The sequence below is a fragment of the Rhinoderma darwinii genome, chromosome 7 (genome assembly GCF_050947455.1).
Source record: "Rhinoderma darwinii isolate aRhiDar2 chromosome 7, aRhiDar2.hap1, whole genome shotgun sequence".
NCBI classification, from domain to species: Eukaryota; Metazoa; Chordata; class Amphibia; order Anura; family Rhinodermatidae; genus Rhinoderma; species Rhinoderma darwinii.
This window is the reverse complement of record NC_134693.1, coordinates 73399257-73412063: the sequence shown is the minus strand read 5'-3', so window position 1 is coordinate 73412063 and position 12807 is coordinate 73399257. Positions and strand designations below refer to the sequence as shown.

At 43.2% G+C, this 12807-nt stretch overlaps 1 protein-coding gene across 3 annotated transcripts in view; it reads right to left on the bottom strand.

Moving 5' to 3' along the window:
• Window positions 1–12058, bottom strand: part of TCF20 (transcription factor 20) — a 180909-nt gene extending 168851 nt beyond the window's left edge. For 2 of the 3 annotated variants that reach the window (XM_075833542.1, XM_075833545.1), the window contains exon 1: window positions 11636–12058. The gene's annotated coding sequence lies outside the window, so the exon portion shown is untranslated. Of the gene's footprint in view, window positions 1–11102; window positions 11223–11635 lie in introns of those variants that run through there. The other variant, XM_075833544.1, reaches the window with a different exon arrangement.
• Between the last annotated feature and the right edge of the window lie 749 nt (window positions 12059–12807).

The window sequence follows — 12807 nt, the reverse complement described above, 5'->3', positions numbered from 1 at the left end:
TACAACGCAAGTGTGAAGTTAGCCTCAGTTGACTTTTTTTGTGTTTCATGATTTTTAAATAAAACACAAAAAGCTCCTTATACAATGGGTGAGGTAGGGGTGTGATCACAGTAGGGAACTGCGATCAAGGGGTTAATTGGAGATCTTAGGTTAGTCAGGCAGCAGGACAACGATACGGGCTCCGATTTCTCCACTTCACATTCACCAACAGAGGAGATCAGAGTACGTCAACTGTTTTTCTCGCACATCTGAGCTCCGATTCTTCGGTACAGAAAAAAACTCCTGAAGAAGTCACTGTCCATATATGGACTATGACGTCAGGAGTCCCCGAGCAGAGCACTAGATGATGCTCTGATTGAGGACTCCAGACGTCACTGATCATATATGAACAGTGATGTCAGGAGCTTTCCCAAGGGCTGGAGTCCTGGGGCAGAACATCTACTAGTGCCCTGCCCAGGGACTCCTGCGCTGTCGAAGCTCCTGACATCACAGTCCATATATAGACAGTGACTTCATGAGCTTCCCTACCGCTGGACTGCGTCCCCGAGCAGAGCATCAGCTAGCGGTCTGCACTCCAGCATTGCTCCTGACGTCACAGAACAGTATATGGATAGTGAGGTCTGGAGTTTCTTAATCGCAGAGTCCTCGAGCAGAGCTTCAGCTAACGCTCTGCCCAGGGACTCCAGCACTGCTCCTGTCGAACACTGTCCAAATATGGACTGATATCAGGAGCTCCAAGAGGTATACATTTAACGAGCTTTCCCAACCTACACGATAAACGTAGGGCAATAGCGTGATATGAAAGGGGCCTAACCTGGTTACTAGAGCTCATTCACCTACTTTTAATAGTAGGAGAACGACCGCTAATAACTCCTTGCGTAGGAAGGAGTTCCTGAACTAAGTTTTTTTTAGCGGTGCACACATCCGAGTTGCGTCAAAATTCTGGCACATCTTGGGTGATCCTGCGCTTCCGTTCCTGGGTTCCGTCGAAGCTTTCCGTCAGGGGAACCAATGAACGGAATCCAAACTGAAGCAACCGTAGGTTTCCGTTTGCACCACCATTGATTTCAATGGGGACTGATCTGGTGCAAATGGCTTCCGTTTTTCATCGTTGTGTAAGGGTTCCGTCGTTTTGACGAAATGAATAACGCAGTAGACTACGGAAACCATAAGCGGAGTCCCGACGCAGATGTGAACGGAGCCTTAAAGTATTCATCTAGGGGTATAATGTTTTGTTTAGTTTTTTTTTGTGTGTGTTCTGGTTTGTAATGGAAGTAAAATAATTGGCAAAAGGGTAAATTTAATTTAAATAATCAAACTAAAAAAGGCAAAACAGGGCAGAGCAAATTGTATTTGTAAAATTAATATTCTAAAGTGGAATGATAGATTTTGAAACAATCTTGGATACAAAACCCAGGCTTCGAGGGGCACGTGTCACTCTGTTTATAAAAGAGGAAGTCACAAAGTCACAATTCATCAGACACGGCATCTTTTTCTGGGGTCGTCTTTTTTGTTTTCCGTGGGAGGCACCTCAGAAGGGAAACGTTGCCCTCTAACAATTCTGGAGGCATCACTTCCAGAGGCTGGATTTTCTCAATCCTCTTACCGGTCTACAAAAAATTTTTTTTTATTGCTATTTTTTTTTCCTGGTATTCCAGTGACTTTCTGATGGTCAGCATTTCTGTACAACACATAAGAGTTGTATAACACCATTTAAAATCAGGTGTAAAACTTGTTTCTTGTACCACATACGGGACTTTCTCATCACATCATATGGCTTTATCATCTGATCCGGTAGATCGACTCCCTCCCCCCCCCCCCCATCCCATATGTTTATTGTATTCCTGGACACACGCAGGCCTTTGTGTTTCCTCTGTTCTACCACTCACGGGTACAAGGATGTTCGCTTCATTGTGGACAGTTGTAAGCATAATCACGTCTTTTTTGTTTTTATACTTAGAGGCTCTGTCACCAGATTATAAGTCCCCTATCCCCTACATAATCTGATCGGCGCTATAATGTAGATAACAGCAGTGGTTTTTATTTTGAAAAACTATAATTTTTGAGCAATTTTAAGTGTGATTGTGCAGTGAAAGAAGCTGGGCTGGAACAATGAGAAGTGTATGAAGCTGATTGGTCACCGATTGGTCAGCGTCATACACTCCTCTGTACAACACCCAGTTGGTCAAAAGTAAAAACACACCCAGTTGGTCATTAAGAAACTAATTAGCATAAATCTAATATTGCTCATAACTTGCTAAAAAATTATCGGTTTTCAAAATAAAAACCACTGCTGTTATTTGCAAATTAAAAAAAAATTGGAGGTTTGAGGGGTTTTCTTGTCGTCACTGGAGGACGAGCACGCACACACACACACACACACACACACACACACACACACACTCGATACGAAAAGTCCACACACCCGAGTTAAAATGCCAGGTTTTTGTCATGTCAAAAAATCTGTAAAAGATGAATAATTCCAGAACTTTTTCCACCTTTAACCCCTTAAGGATGCAGTCTAGTTTTGGCCTTAAAGAGGCTCTGTCACCAGATTTTGCAACCCCTATCTGCTATTGCAGCAGATCGGCGCTGCAATGTAGATTACAGTAACGTTTTTATTTTAAAAAAAACGAGCATTTTTGGCCAAGTTATGACCGTTTTTGTAGTTATGCAAATGAGGCTTGCAAAAGTCCAAGTGGGTGTGTTTAAAAGTAAAAGTCCAAGTGGGCGTGTATTATGTGCGTACATCGGGGCGTTTTTAATACTTTCACTAGCTGGGCGCTCTGATGAGAAGTAACATCCTCTTCTCTTCAGAACGCCCAGCTTCTGACAGTGCAGATCTGTGACGTCACTCACAGGTCCTGCATCGTGACGGCCACATCGGCACCAGAGTCTACAGTTGATTCTGCAGCAGCATCAGCGTTTGCAGGTAAGTCGATCTTACCTGCAAACGCTGAGGCTGCTGCAGAATCAACTGTAGCCTCTGGTGCCGATGTGGCCGACACGATGCAGGACTTGTGAGTGACGTCACAGATCTGCACTGTCAGAAGCTGGGCGTTCTGAAGAGAAGAGGATGTTACTTCTCTTCAGAGCGCCCAGCTAGTGAAAGTATTAAAAACGCCCCGATGTACGCACATAATACACGCCCACTTGGACTTTTACTTTTAAACACACCCACTTGGACTTTTGCAAGCCTCATTTGCATAACTACAAAAACGGTCATAACTTGGCCAAAAATGCTCGTTTTTTTAAAATAAAAACGTTACTGTAATCTACATTGCAGCGCCAATCTGCTGTAATAGCAGATAGGGGTTGCAAAATCTGGTGACAGAGCCTCTTTAAGGCTCAGACAATTTTTCAAATCTCACATATTTACGTCTATGTGGTAATAACTTCGGAATGCTTATAATTCTCCAAGCTCTTCCGAGAATGTTTTCTCGTGAGACATTGTGCTTTGTTAGTGGTAAAATTTGGTCGATATATTCAGTGTTTATTTGTGAAAACTAGCAAAAAAAAAAATAAAAAATAAAAAAAAAAAAAAAAAAAATCAGAATTTAAATATATCGGCTTGAAAAACAGATGGTTATACCACCCAAAATAGTTACTACTTCACATTTCCACTATATGTTGCCATAATTTTTTGAACATTTTTATTTTCTAGGGCATTACAAGGCTTAGAACATAACCAGCAATTTCTCATATTTTGAATAACTATTTTTTTTAGGTGCCAGTTTAGTTCTGAAGTGGCTTTGAGGGGCCTAAATAATAGAAACCATGATAAAGCACCCCATTTTAGAAACTAGACCCCTCAAAGTATTCAAAACTGCATTTAGAAAGTTTATTAACCCTGTAGGTGTTTTACAGGAATCTCAAGAGGCTCTGTCACCACATTATAAGTGGCCTATTTTCTACATAATGTGATCGGCGCTGTAATGTAGATTACAGCAGTGGGTTTTTTTTTTAGAAAAATAATCGTTTTTGAGTTATGACCTATTTTAGCTTTATGCTACTGACTTTCTTAATAGACAACTGGGAGTATTTTACTTTTTGACTAAGTGAGCGTTGTGGAGAGAAGTGTATGACGCTGACCAATCAGCACTTCTCTCCATAAATTTTCTCAGCACGTAGTGATCTTACTAGATCACTGTGTGCAGCCACATACTCACACATTAACGTTACTGAAGCGTCTTGACAGTGAATAGACATCAGTTCCAACCACGACGGGATGTCTATTCACAATCCCGATACTTCGGTAAGGTTTGTGTGGGATTTACAGCACAGCAAGCGTAATCTCGCGAGATTACACTGTAAATGACAGTTTACAGCGAGTTTACGCTTGCTGTGCTGTAAATCCCACACAAACATTACCCAAGTGTCGGGATTGTGAATAGACATCCCGTCCTGGTTGGACGCGATGTCTATTAACTCAAGACGCTTCAGTAACGTTAATGTGTGAGTATGTGGCTGCACATAGTGATCTAGTAAGATCACTATGTGCAGACTAAATGAATGGAGAGAAGTGTATGACGCTGATTGGTCACCGATTGGTCAGCGTCATACACTCCTCTCCACAACGCCCACTTGGTCAAAAAGTAAAAACACACCCAGTTGTCCATTAAGAAAGTCAGTAGCATAAAGCTAAAATAGGTCATTATCGGTCTTCTAAATAAAAACCACTGCTGTTATCTACATTATAGCGCCGATCACATTATGTAGAAGATAGGCCACCTATAATGTGGTGACAAAGCCTCTTTAAAGCAAAGTACAAGTAAAATTTACAAATTTCTTTTTTTTTGGTCAGAAAACCCTTCTTATTTCATTTTTTTTTTGTAACACAAGGTTTTACCAGAGAAATGCACCGACCTCAGAAGCAAAGGAGCACCTGGAGGATTTTGAGGCCTCCTTTTTATTAGGCACCATGTCCAGTTTGAAGAGGTCTTGTTGTGCCAAAACAGTGGAAACCGCCCAAAAGTGACCCTATTTGGCAAACTACACCCCTCAAGGAACTTAGAGAGGTATAGTGGGCAATTTTGTAGGTACAAATTTTTAATTTTGAAGAATGAATAAAGGAGAAAAAGCACCCCAACTTTTGTAAAGCAATTTATCCAGATTACGGCAATACCCCACATGTGGTCATAAACTGCTGGTTGGATTGACGGCACGGCTCAGAAAGGCGGGAGTGCTATTTGGCATGCAGATTTTGCTGGATTGTTTTCTGGGCGCCATGGCGCATTTGCAGATTAAACCCCTTAAAAGTGACCCCATTATAGAACCTAGATGCCTTGAGGAATTCATTGTTTTCATGGGGTGCATGCGACCTTTTGATCAGTTTTTATTCTATTTTTTACGAGGCGAGGTGACTAAAAAACAGCAATTCTACGATTGTTTGTGATTCCTTTTTTTTTTTTTTACAGTGTTCGCCATGCCTCACTTTATTCTGTGGATACCATATGTTTATAGTTTTATGTCTTATGCACAAAAAAAAAAAACACTATAAAAAAATCATTTACTTTTTGTGTTGCCATATTCTAAGAGCCATAACTTTATTTTGCCATCAAGAAAGCCGTCTGAGGACTTGTTTTTTGCGTCACGAACTGTAGTTTCGATCAGTAGCCTTTTTACGTACATGCGACTTTTTGATCTCTTTCTATTCCATTTTTCGTAAGGTAAAGTGCCCAAAAAAAAAATTGTGATACTGGTATGGTTCATTATTTTCTTTTATGGAGTTCACCGCGCCGGATAAATAACAAAATACCTTTGTAGTTCAGGCCGTTACGATAAGGGAAAAAGTGTCATTTTTACACAATTTTTTTTTTTACTTTTTTATTTTGTCCCACTAGGGGACTTGAGCACAGGAGGCCCTGATCGCAATTCTGACACACTGCACTTCATGCGTAGTGCAGTGTATTAGAGCGGTCAGCTACTCGATGACAGCAAGCATAGTGGGTCCTGACTTTGTCAGGACCCACTAGGCTTCCGTAGACAGCATAGTTAGAGGACATTGTTAGGCCTTCTGTTGCCAAAGCAACCATCGCCGCCTGCTATCATGTAGCGGGCCGTCGATAGTGGTTTAACCCCCAAGTTGTCACAGCTCCTGTAAGTGTCGGGAGGACTGCCGAAATAGCCGTTCTTCCCGCAACGTACTATTCCGTCATGGAGCATGAACGATGTGCTTACCATGACGGAATAGTACATTAAGGAGCGGGAAGGGGATAATGTGACCCATAACCTGTACAATTCCAGGGAAAAACAAACTAAAATCATTCAGAGGGGAAAAATAAAAAATAATTCTACAATAATGTGGTTGCATAAGTGTGAACACCCTCTTATAATTGGGGATGTGGTTGCGTTCAGAATTAGCCACATTTAAACTTATGTTAAATAGTAGTCAGTACACAGCTGCCATTATTGAAAGTGATTCTGAATAACCCCATATAAAGTTCGGCTGTTCCATTAGGATTTTCCTGACATTTTCTTTGTTGCATGTGACAGCAAAAGCCACGGTCCATAAAGAGCTTACAACACATCAAAGGGATCTAATTGTTGAAAGGCATCAGTCAGGAGAAGGGTACCGAAGAATTTCAAATGCATTAGATATACCATGGAACACAGTGAAGACTCATCAAGAAGTGGATTACATTTGGCACAATAGTGACATTACCAAGAACTGGACGTCGCTCAAAACTTGAAAAGACATGACGAAAATTGGTCCGAGAGGCTACTAAGAGGCCTACAGCAACATTAAAGGAGCTGCAGGACTTTCTGGTAGGTACTGGTTGTGTAGTGCATGTGACAACAATCTCCCGTATTCTTCATATGTCTGGGCTGTGGTGTAAGGGGCAAGACGGAAGGAAGCCTTTTCTAACAAAGAAAAACATCCAAGCCTGACTATGTTTTGCAAAGACCTACATCAAGTCTGCCAAAAGTAAGTGGGAAAACGTGTTATGGTCTGATGAGACTAAGGTTGAACTTTTTGGCCATAATCCAAAAGGTATGTTTGGCGCAAAGTCAACACTGCACATCACCAAAAGAACACCATACCCACGGTGAAGCATGGTGGAGGCAGCATTATGCTTTCTGGCTGTTTTTCTGCAGCTGGAACTGGGGCTTTTTTGGTCAAGGTAGAGGGAATTATGAACAGTTCCAAATATCAGTCAATATTGGCACTAAACCTGCAGGCCTCTGCTAAAAAGCTGAAGATGAATTTCACCTTTCAGCACGAAAACGACCCAAAGCATACCTCCAAATCAACAAAAGAATGGCTTCACCAGAAGAAGATCAAAGTTTTAGAATGGCCCAACCAGAGCCCAGACCTGAATCCCATTGAAAAATCTGTGGGGTGATCTGAGTAGGGCTGTGCACAGGAGATGCCCTCACAATCTGACAGATTGGGAGCGCTTTTGGAAGGAAGAGTGCCAAGTCAAGATGTGCCATGCTGATAAACTTCTACCCTAAAAGACTGAATGCTGTCATAAAGTCAATGGGTAATTCAACAAAGTATTATTTTATGGGTATGCATATTTATGCAACCACATTATTTTTCTTTATTTTTATTTTTCCACCCTTTTTTAGTTTGTTTCTCAATACAATTGCACAGATAATAGGTCACATTAAAAGTCAGTTCACACGCAGTTATGAAAAAAAAATTGACGCGGAAAAAGCGTCGGAAAACACGCCAAAGACGGCTGAAAATGCCTCCCATTGATTTCTATGGGAGGCGTTTTTTTCCCTCGAGCGGAAAAACAGTCTAGCGGTAAAAAGAAGCGTCATGCCCTATCTTTGGGTGTTTTACGTCTCTGAAAAACAGCTGAATAAATGACATGCACTTTTTCGCAGCAGTTTTTTTTCGCGGCCATTTTGAAAAACGGCCCTAAAAAAAATGGCCTGTCGGAGCAGAACGCCATTTTTCCATTGCAATCAACAGGCAGGTGTTTGGAGGCGTTCTGTTTACGATTTTTCGGCCCGAAAAACGTCCGAAATTAAGCCGTGTAAACATACCCTAGGTGTATGTTCACACGCTTAACCAAAAACGTCTGAAAATATGGAGCGGTTTTCAAGGGATCCTAATTTTCAGATGTTTTTTAAGCCACTCGCGTTTTTCACGGATGTTTTTGGAGCGGTTTTCAATAGAGTCCTGCACTTTTGTCGTGGCCATTTTTCAAAACGGCCGCGTAAAAAAACGGCCCGTCGGAACAGAACGCCATTTTTCCCATTGAAATCAATGGGCAGATGTTTGGAGGCGTTCTGCTTCCGGGTTTTTCGGCCTAAAGGTAAAAATAGTTCTGAAATAATTAATCTTGGACTGATTTTTTGACATCACAAAAACCTGGCATTCTAACGGGTGTGTAGACTTTTTAAAGGACCACCGGGCTGACTGACCAAATTCCCTGATGGAACTATCTGTACACAGGCTAACGTACTGTCATATGGATATATGCCAGTACGTTAAGTTTAAAAATAAAAAAAAAAGTAAAAAATAAAAAACACGCATTTTTTACAATAAATATTAAAATAAAAGGCTCAATACATAAAATATACACATATTTGGTATCATCGCGACCGTAATAACCTGCACAACAAATGTATTGCGCCATTTATGATGTGCTGAAAAAAAAATCTGCTTTCTTTCACTTATTAATGTGAGGCACGAGGGGTTATGAATTTAGTACCCCAATGTGCCTCACATTAATAGTCATTAACCCCCATCATGTACCTCACACATTAACACAATGTTGTCCATTAGGACTGTGGGGAAACATGATGGGGTTTTCGGGCAGCGGAGTGTCATCCGCGTGCCGTTCGCAATCACGGACCATTCACACACACAAGATGTGCATTGATTTCAATCCGGGAACGCACAGACCATGGAAACCACCGTCGTGTGCATTGGCCCATAGGTTAGCATGTGTTCCATACCGTGCAATTGCGGATAGTACACGGCTGCAAATGCACGATCGTGTGCATGAGGCCTTACGGTCATTTCTTAAAGGGGTTTTCCAATCTTGGACATTTATGGCATATCCACAGGATATGCCATAAACGTCCGATAGATGCGGGTCCCACCTCTGGGACCCGCATCTATCTCTAGAACGGGGCTCCCTAAACCCTGTTCTAGCTTACTGGGCTCCCGCTGCCTCCCGGCCACTTCCTGGTTAAGTGGCCAGGAGTTACTGAAACAGTGTAGCCGGTTGTACTACGCTGTTTACATAACTCCCATGGGAGTTATGGAAACAGCTGAGCTACGCGGTTTCCATACCTCAGGACCACCTAAGGAAGTGGCCGGGAGCCGAGTTAGGGCCTGTTCACATTAGGGATGCACAATGCATCGAAACTTTGATTCTGTTTCGATACTGTACATCCCCAAACGGTTTGATACTGCTATTTCATGTATTTCGATACTTAGCTGTGCGGCCGCACAGCTCAGTATTGTAACACATGAATGTATGAGAGCGGGGCTGCGGCTGTGTAATACAGTCATTGCCTCGCTCCTTAGTTCTGAGAAGTGCGCGCCGTCAAGATGATGTAATGCGGCCAACGCTGCACTAATGAGCGGCGGCACTGAAGACAGAACGTGGCGGGTGCACTGCAAAACACCTCCGTGTGCTGTCTTCAGTGCCTGCGCCGCCGCTCATTAGTGCAGCGCCGGCCGCATCTCCTCATGCTGACCGCGCGCGCACTTATTGTTAGGAGCGGGGCAATGACTGTATTACACAACCGCAGCCCTGCTCTATAACGGCAGAGATTAGGGAAACCTCTCATCTCCGCTGTTATTCAAGTGAATGCTGAGATCAAAGCTGACTGCAGAATTCAGGGGAAAAGGAGAAGGGGGGGGGGAGTGTCCCTTGGATAGCGTCACAGGGAATTCCTGTGACGCGATCGAGGGCCATACCATATATGGGCAGGCAGGCCAGGGTCCATTGAAGGACCCCAGGGCTGTCTTACCATATTTCCTGTTTTTAGGGCATACTTCGGTATGCCCTAAGAACTGCCCGTGTACCATCAGTACACATGCTAATGTACTGGCATATCTGCTATATGCCAGTCTATTAAAGTTTAAAAATAAAGTAAAAACATTTTAAAAAAATACACACACAGTCTCAATACATAAAACATACACATATTCGGTATTGGCGCGGCCGTAATAACCTGCACAACTTTTTTGGCGTCTGTAAAAAAACAAAAAATTTTCAGTTATTAATGTGAGGCACGAGGTGTGATGAATTTAAACAAACATTAATAGTAATTAACCCCATCATGTACCTTACACATTAACCCATTATGACTCAGAAACATGATGGGGTTAATTACTATTAATGTGAGGCAGTTGGAGGTTAAATTCATCATCACACCTCGCGCCTCACATCAGAAAATGGAAGAACATTTTTTGTTTTTTATTACTGTTGGCAAATTATCTTTTTGGTATCTAAATCGCAATACTACACGAAGTATCGGTATCGAAGTCAAAATTCTGGTATCGTGACATCCCTAGTTCACATCAGCGTTCGATTTCCATTCCGGGGTTCCGTCGGAGGTTTGTCGGGTGAACCCTGCAACGGAAAGTGAAACCACAGCTTCCGTTTCAGTCACCATTGATATCAATGGTGACGGTAACATCACTAACGGTTTCTGTTCGTCACCGTTCCAGCAGGTTTCCGTTTATCAATAGCGGAGTCGAATGTGCTATTGATTCCGTCGGAAAACATGCCGGAATGGTGACAAACGGAAACCATTAGCGATGTTTCCGTCACCATTGATATCAATGGTGACAGAAACGGAAGCTGTGGTTTCACTTTCCGTTGCGGGGTTCACCCGACGGAAACGTCTGACGGAACCCCGGAACGGAAAGCGAACGCTGATGTGAACAGGCCCTTAGCTAGAACAGGATTTAGGGGGCTCCGTTCTAGAGACAGGCATCTATCGGACATTTAGGGAATATCAAATTGCCACAAATGTCCAAGATGGGAAAACCCCCTTTAAACTGACAACCCCCTTAGTTCCCATTCAAAAGCCCACATCTCCACTATGCATTGACCACATGAAGCGCGGGCCTCCCAGAAGACAGGAGCCTTTCTGACAGGAGGTAAAGGAGCGTTTCCCACCTGTAAATCCACCGCCAGCACGTCACATGACCTCCCGGCTGCTAAGGACTGAGGGAAGTCGCATTTCTTGATGCGTAGTCACGGAGGATCATCTTTCCGGCCAGCACCCTGCGTTTACCCGAGCTCGCGTTTCTCCTGCACTATGGAGTCGATTGATTTCCCTGTCACTGGATGAATGGTAGCTATCTCCCCAGGGGAATGAATGGGCCTCCATGTTACCCCGTCCTCCTGAACTTTGTACACACTTCACACGCGGTTTCAGGACAAGACGGAATATGAACTGAAACAAACCCTCACTCCACCGTCCTCTAGAAGTGCAATTGTTAGCAGGCGCGACAGCCTCATACATACAAGCCGCATAACCAGGAGCGTAAAAATCAATAGTGCCCATCGATACGCAAAATGAGCGTCTCGTCACAGCTTCCATCTTCTCCGGGTGTGTGGAATAGAGGGAAGCCTGAGGCATTGTTACACCGGACTAGTAGCCGGGCCATACAGTCACAGCGAGCGCGGACAGTCACACCGGCCCTTACCTTGCGCAGGTCACTTCCCCATGCCGTTCATAGCACGGTTACTCCGGATCCCAGCTTGGTAACTAGAACGTAAGGGGTAGGAGCAGATCTGTACAACTCCCTGGTCTGGACCCCGGTCCTCCCCCTGATTTTCTTGTCTCGCTGCTTTCTTGAACAATCAGACGTAAAAGCAGGCTGCCCTGGAAGAGCGTAGATGCTCCAAAGGGTTGGGGGTGTCTGGGTGGAGGGAGGGAGGGAGGGGGTGCGCAATCTGGGATCAGACACTCAGGTCTATCGGGAGGGAAGGGGGTGGTGGCCGCTGCTGGTAATTTCCTCCTACTTTTCTTTCCTCTCCCCCGCCCGCCTTCCTATTTTCCTCCTCCTTCTCCTTTCATTGGGCGCCCTCCCTTTCATACAGAGGCTTAATCGGGTCCATCTTGACGGTGGTCCTTCCTCTCATACAGGAGGAGTAAGTGAAAACCCAATTTCGAACCTGACAGCCATCACGTGAGCGCGCCCCCTGCTGCCCGCTTTACAGAATGCAGGGAGCTGCAAGTCAGACATCTTTGTACGTTGTTTCACAAGTGAAAGAAATTTCAAAATTCATTTTAGCTCTCAATATTTTCATACAGTGGAAAATTAGTTCCTGTGTTACTTAAGATCATGTCCTAATATATAGAACTTAAAAAATAATAATAAATGTATTTTAAAATAGTTCAATTAAAAAAATATTCCCTCAAGTACCCCAAATCCTATAGTTGCGAATAGTTACGTCTTCCAATAGTTCTAATTCTTCCAGGACAAACATGCGCAGATTTTATCTGGGCTTAGTAAGCGGTCAATTCAGCAATAGCCGCGCGGGCATGCGTGCGTGCTCCTTCCTGAATGTGCAGGGCGTGCTTGCGCAGTAGTCTTTATCACGCTGTATGATTATCATTTGAAAGTGGGAAGGTCCCTTCTACCATGGGCACATTTTTTTTAAACAACCCGGTAACCCCTTTAAAACAAGATTTATAAAACAAAAAGATTGCAGATTTACTGCTGGATAATTCACTTTTTTTTTTGTCCCTTTAGATTAATTTTCATAATTATTATTTTTTCTACCTTTAAAACATGTTCACGCAGACGGGTGTGCCATTACTTCCTAATTGCAAACTATTGACCACAATAAGAAGTAACGGTACTCCCAGTGG